The 6,923-nt window shown below is 37.6% G+C and overlaps 1 protein-coding gene across 1 annotated transcript in view; it reads right to left on the bottom strand.

Moving 5' to 3' along the window:
* Positions 1-6,313: 6,313 nt before the first annotated feature.
* Positions 6,314-6,923, bottom strand: part of LOC132121912 (anthrax toxin receptor 1-like) — a 28,566-nt gene continuing 27,956 nt past the window's right edge. The window contains exon 18 of the mRNA XM_059531648.1: positions 6,314-6,923. This exon is cut by the window's right edge and continues 716 nt beyond it. The gene's annotated coding sequence lies outside the window, so the exon portion shown is untranslated.

Here is a 6,923-nt window from a genome sequence, read left to right on the forward strand (position 1 = left end):
TAAATCGTTAAAAACAAAATCAAACATGACAGGACAATTATCTGAAAAAATAGCATCAGACACTAATACTTTATCAATAGGCAACCCATAGGACAATACAAGATCCAATAAATGGCCATGTATTTGTGTGGATCCTGCAACATGTTGAATTAAATTAAAACCATCAATTAAATCTAAAAACTCTTTCACCATTTTTTTTAAGGGCAACAGACATGTACATTAAAATCACCAGCAATTAGAATCTTATCATAATTTGTCCTTATAACAGCAATAAAATCAGAAAAATCCTTAATAAAGTTCTGATCATGCTTTGGCGGCCAATATATCACCGCACACAGAACAGGATTTTGCACACACTCGGGAGGTAACAGTTCCGAAAAGGCAATGGACTTTAAAAAAAAATAAATCCAATGAATGTGTAATGAAGAAATCCTTCAGAATAAACGATTTATTCATCCCTGATCTTGCATTCACAAGCGCACACCTAGTTGAAGCCTGGACGCGGTTAGCTGACGAAACTACCTGGCTCAGTAGCTGGAGATGGCCTGGGTTCACTCCACATAGCCGACATCGGCAATGGCACACAGCAAAACCAGTTTACCGACAACAGGGACCAGATAGCTGCCAACAGGAGCGAAAAAACACAGAGATATCAGGCGATAAAAACAAGCCTCGTACTCTTGAGGGATACTTGCGTAAGACCACGCTAAATTTGGAGAAAGTGATAACCAGAATTTCAGCCTGACTAGCCTAACGCTGCGCACTCCTCTGCGCCTAGGAAGCAGAACCTTCAGCTGGAGCAGGTGCTCTGGTATATCAGACAAATAAAAACGGGGCGACTTTGAAGATCCCTTGTTGTTATATTCAGCACACGAATCTACCAAAACTGTAATATTTAAGAGCTCTATATGATCATACGTCCGCAGAGAGTCAGTGGTCCTGATGATATTTAATAAAAACAGTATAAAACTTGCAACAGCAAGGAGAGCCAAACGGCGAACCAGCCACGCCGTCGCCATTTTTGTTGAATAAAGTAAATATTTTGAATAAAGTAAATCTGTTGAATAAAGTAAATCTGCAGGATCGGACAGTTTTAGCATTGTGATCTGAGAAAGTCAGCTGATCATCAATCATAACTCCAAGGTTTCTGGCTGTTTTTGAAGGAGTTATGGTCGATGTGCCTAACTTGATGGTGAAATTGTGATGAAACGATGGGTTTGCTGGAATCACAAGCAGTTCTGTCTTGGCAAGGTTGAGTTGAAGGTGATGGTCCATCATCCAGGAAGAAATGTCTGTTAGACAAGCTGAGATGCGAATAGCTACCGTCGGATCATCAGGATGAAATGAGAGGTAGAGTTGAGTGTCATCAGCATAGCAGTGGTATGAAAAGCCATGTTTCTGAATGACAGAACCTAATAATGCCATGTAGACAGAGAAGAGAAGTGGTCCAAGAACTGAGCCCTGAGGCACCCCAGTAGTAAGATATTGTGACTTGGACACCTCACCTTTCCAAGATACTTTGAAGGACCTATCTGATAGGTAAGACTCAAACCATTGAAGTGTGGTTCCTGAGATGCCTTTTGCCAGTAGGGTTGATAGGAGGATCTGGTGGTTAACCGTGTCAAAAGCAGCGGACAGATCAAGCAGGATAAGTACTGAAGATTTGAATTCTGCTCTTGCCAGTCTTAGACGTTCAACAACTGAGAGCAAGGCAGTCTCAGTTGAATGTCCACTTCTGAAGCCAGATTGGTTGCTGTCAAGGAGGTTGTTGTGTGTGAGAAATGTAGAGACTTGGTTGAACACAGCTCGTTCAAGTGTTTTTGCAATGAAAGGAAGAAGGGAAACTGGTCTGTAGTTCTCTAAAAGAGATGGGTTGAGGTTGGGTTTCTTAAGTAGTGGAGTTATACGTGCCTGTCTGAATGATGAGGGAAAAACACCAGTGTGGAGGGATGTGTTGATGATGTGAGTGAGTGCAGGTACAACTGCAGGAGAAATGGCTTGAAGGAGATGAGATGGAATAGGATCAAGTGGGCAAGTAGAAGGATGATGAGAAAGGATGAGTTTGGAGACTTCTGCCTCAGAGAGTGAAGAGAAGGATGTAAATCAGTGTATGTTTGCTGGTGATATGAGCTTGACTGATTGTGGAGTGGAAAATTGTGCACTATTGTGTTTAATTTTATTTAATTTTAAAACGTTGCAAAGTCGTCAGCTATTAGAGATGAAGCAGGAGGTGGAGGAGGAGGACAAAGAAGTGAGGAAAATGTTTTAAAAAGCATGCGAGAGTTAGATGAATTGTTAATTTTATTATTGTAGTATGTCATTTTAGCAGACATTAGCATAGAAGGAAGATAGGAGTGACTGATACACATTAAGGTCAGTAGTATTTCTGGACTTGCGCAACACCCTTTCAGCAGCTCTAAGCTTAGAACGGTGTTTGTGTAGAACATCAGATAACCAAGGGGCAGAAGGGGTGTTACGGGCTGGCCTGGAAGATAAGGGGCAAACAGTGTCTAAACAAGATGTAAGAGTGGAGCAGAAAGTATCAGTAGCACTGTTAGCATCCAAAGATGCAAACAGTTTAGGGGAAGGAAGTGAAGATGAAACCATTGCAGATAGCCGGGAGGGTGAAAGTGTGCGTAGGTTACTTCGAAAGATGGCATGTGGAGGGGTAAGTGAAGTGTCAGGGACCATGGAGGAAGTGATCCGACGTGTGCAGTGGAGTAACCAGAAGATGATCAGTAGAGCAGTGTCGTGTATAAATAAGGTCCAGTTGGTTGCTTGATTTGTGAGTAGCAGTAGTTGACACTCGGTTGAGATCAAAAGAGGCAAGCAGAGTGTGGAAATCAGCAAACAGAGGTTTATCATATATTATAAAATAAAACTTTTAATAAAAATTTTACAGTTTTTTACAGTCACTTTGCTACTATTTTCAGAACCTTGATGTCATTTTTCACAACTCTAGACACAAAACTCAAAACGGTTATCACTTGTAACACAGGCTGTCTAATGTTCAAAACACTGCCTTGTGCATTCACATCTTTAAAGAAATCTTGCACTTGCACAATCATTGGTTCAAAACACAACTTTACTGTGAAATACCATTGAAACATAACTATAGATCACCCACACACAAGCAACCGATAGTTTCACTGTGTCATTGTTCGTACAATCATTAAATATTGTAGAACAAAATAGGTGATACAGGTTTCATTATGGTATTACATGTACAGTAAATACATCTCTGTAAAAGTACTGCAGTAGTAGAGAGAATACTACAGACACAGTGCAATCATTGAACAAAGTTTGTAATATATTGATGCAAAACACTACAGTACTGTACAATTACAACATAGGTTTATTTGAATCAAAGCAAAAATAATTAGCTATGAAATTGAAACCCACCACACCATCTTCTGATATAGCCGCACACATGGTAATGTTAGCCGCACGTTGTCCAGGTACTTGGATGGTTTCCCGCTGGCCAATGAAATTCTGACCTCTCCTCCTTGTCTTGGCCAGATTAAAACCTGCCTCATCCAAATATATGAATTTGTGATGGTCATCATCAGCATCCAGCTCCGTCACCCTCTAAAAATACATTTTAGAAAGAGATTTAGAGATTACTGTACCATGTAGAATTTTTGGGAATGTTTTTACAACAGCCATCTTGAAACTGAACTTACCTGAACATACTCAGTCCTCATTTGCTTCACTCTGTCTGCATTTCTTTCGAAAGGCACACGGTATAGTTGTTTTATAGACACCTGGTGCCTTTTCAGTATGCGTGCAATAGTCGGCAAACTTATGGATCCCACATTGTTGAACATGTCTTCATTGTCCAAGATATGCTGGCGAATTTCTGTAAGGCGAATATCATTTCTGGCCCGAACCAAATCGACCACAGCCTGCTCTTGTTGGTCAGTTAGAATTCTGCCTCTGCCTCCACTATTTGGCCTGGTCACAAAAGTACTGTCAATACTGTAAATAGTCTGAAAAGGTGGTACAGTATTTGGGGCCATAGACACAGTGTCTGATGAAGCATTATGATAAAATATTAGGCTACATCCATGGATATTGTAGTCTAATTGGTTCATGCTCCGCGCTAATTGGTGACAATGAATCTCGTTATCTTGAAACGTTCATGATTTACAGTAAACATGGAAGATTGTTTGTGTGTTTCCATACTAAGAGTAATGCAACAGTTACTCATCATTTTGAGCAGTTGTATCAATTGATAGTTAGATCATTATCTAATTATTATTTATTATCATCATATTATTATATTATCTATTATCATCATATCTAAGTTTTATGTGTATTGTATCCAAGCAATTGAGAAAAGGGTTAGAGTTTTGAAAAATGTGCATTTTGTTCATTGGTTGTGAGTTTTGTGTCTAGAGTTGTGAAAAATGACATCAAGGTTCTGAAAATAGTAACAAAGTGATTGTAAAAAACTGTATTTGAACCTTATTTGTGACCCATTTAGATTTTTGAATTCTCTGACTAACCTTTTTTTGTTCGTTTTTAGTGTGATTTTCAGTAATTGTATTGATTTCCATAAATTTTACCCCAGCCATAAAAAACTAAACAAAATTGATATATATATATATATCATATCATATCATATAACCAACTCCATATCCTCATTCTTCCGTCATATCCAGTGTTTCTGTTTCTTCCATTTAAGAAAAAAAAAAACCTTGTTTTATCAACATCTACCCCTTAACCCACTTTTAATTTCCCATGGATTATTGTCTAAAAGAACAAGATGGAGAACAGGGTTTGTCTTGGAAGGATCCAGAGGTAGATTTAGTGGACTGTGAAGCTGCTCCGAGGGTCAGTCAGAATTTATTGTGTTCATTCACATGCATTGTCTTGCATTACAAGACCTAAACGATTCCCAATGGCCACGAAATCAGCTTTAGGTGCTCAATTCAATCTTAACAACTTAGTCTTGTGAGTGTCTTGACACACAGGTGTTCCAGTAACCAGACAAACACAGTAAAAGCTTTAGAGTCGAGCTTTATTAATACTGTGAAAAAACTTTATGAGCCTTTCATTAGATGCACCAGTATTGTTGTTAATACACTTACTACATCATAACACAATATAATTGTGATTTATAATTCTGGTATCAACTTTGTTTGTGGAATAGTACAGATCACAAATTTTTCAAATGATTTGACAAGCAAATAAAATGACAAAAAATGTAAACAAAAGCACAGACCTATGCATCACACTGCAAGCTGTCGCGTCAACGGCTTTGGTTTGGTCCACATTACACCTCCTTTAATAACTGATCAAAGATTATACTTGTTGACTTTCATGATAGAATGGGGAGAACGGGAAAACTAAATTCATGCACCAATCTTTCTTTAATACAACAAAGTATAAGCAGTGCTACTGTATCATACTTCAATGACATAAAAAAGACAGAAGGCACTGGCTGTTATCTAAGGCTAAGTGATTTTTTATTTATTTATGTTTTTTTGTTGTTGTTGTTTCATTCACAGTGTCCTGTTTGTAAAAGAGGACACCTTGTCATATTCAAGTACCTTCCTTTAGACGTGGGGATAATAAATTAAATGCTGTGAACTGCCCTGCAGTTGCAATATGTTTGATGATGAAACGCAAAGGAAACAAGATGAATATCAACATAAGTACAGTACAGCTGCGGAATACAGAAAACATGACGAGAACTGACCTGACTTTGCATTTAGAGGCTCAACCTTTACAACAAACAAACCTGATCTCATGAAAAGAAAAAATTACTCAGAGAAAAGAATTATATCGTTCAGACATTTGGCATTTAGGAAGCTCCACTTATTCTCATTACTGTAATGCAAAAAAACATATATTTGAATGTTATAATAATCATTTAAAATTATAATTTAGTATTTATACATCATGGTAACATTTGTAATATATAGTAATGGAAGCTTGTTTCTGCCACTTTTTTCATCTACAATTCAGATTTATAAGTTATACATTCACTTAAAATATTGTGTTAGGATAATGATAATCTAAAAATACACACTACTGAGAATAACAGTAATTACCAAACATTATTCTTGATGCAATACAGCAATGAGAATGTTGGGCTTAAATGCTCTTAATTGACATGAAAATAATGTCATAATGAAAAATAAAAAAATGAAATTATTTATTATTTTGGTGTGAAATGTGACCTGGACATGTTTTCATGACATTCGCCCTATCTGTAAAAAGCAGTAACCAGAAAGTGTAACCTTAAAGAGCAAAGTTTAACCCTATGAAAATGATTTTTTTTTTGGCATAAATGCATGTATTTAGGTTGATTCAGTAATGCTAAACACTATTTTGTGATTCAAACAAAACCATTAAATTTCACTTTTTCAGGTTACCTTTTTTTTGTTTCAGTGCAGATAAAGATCCCAAATAAAATCGAAACCGTTCTTGAATCCCACTTTTGCACCTTCGAGAATCTGTCAGAATTCCAGCAACTGCATGATTAAAGACAAACCCTGCACATCCGCCGTGCCTAAACCAAGAAACCTGCCACAAAAATCATCAATCTAGAGTAAAGACATGGTCCGACCCTGCCTTTACGAGTTCATCACTTGCATTCCTCTCACATTTTGACATGCCATTATATTCCCTGTGTACAGGATCAGAGCCTCACCTGAGAGAACCTGTGACTCGACGACTGTACAATCTGTGACCCAACACTGCATCTCCAGAGGCACTAACAATATAACATAGCATGTAATACTGGTTATTGGACACATTTTGGCATGATATCAGAAGCTCATAGGATTCATATGTGCTTTAAAACACTGTACATGAACGATTCGTCCAGCCTGATGAAGCTGAAAACGCACTCTTAATCTGCGTACGGAAAACTCAGTAGTTGAATTTTTGTCACGACAGTTATTTCTTTTTGC

Source organism: Carassius carassius, chromosome 40, assembly GCF_963082965.1.
Source record: "Carassius carassius chromosome 40, fCarCar2.1, whole genome shotgun sequence".
Lineage (NCBI taxonomy): Eukaryota > Metazoa > Chordata > Actinopteri > Cypriniformes > Cyprinidae > Carassius > Carassius carassius.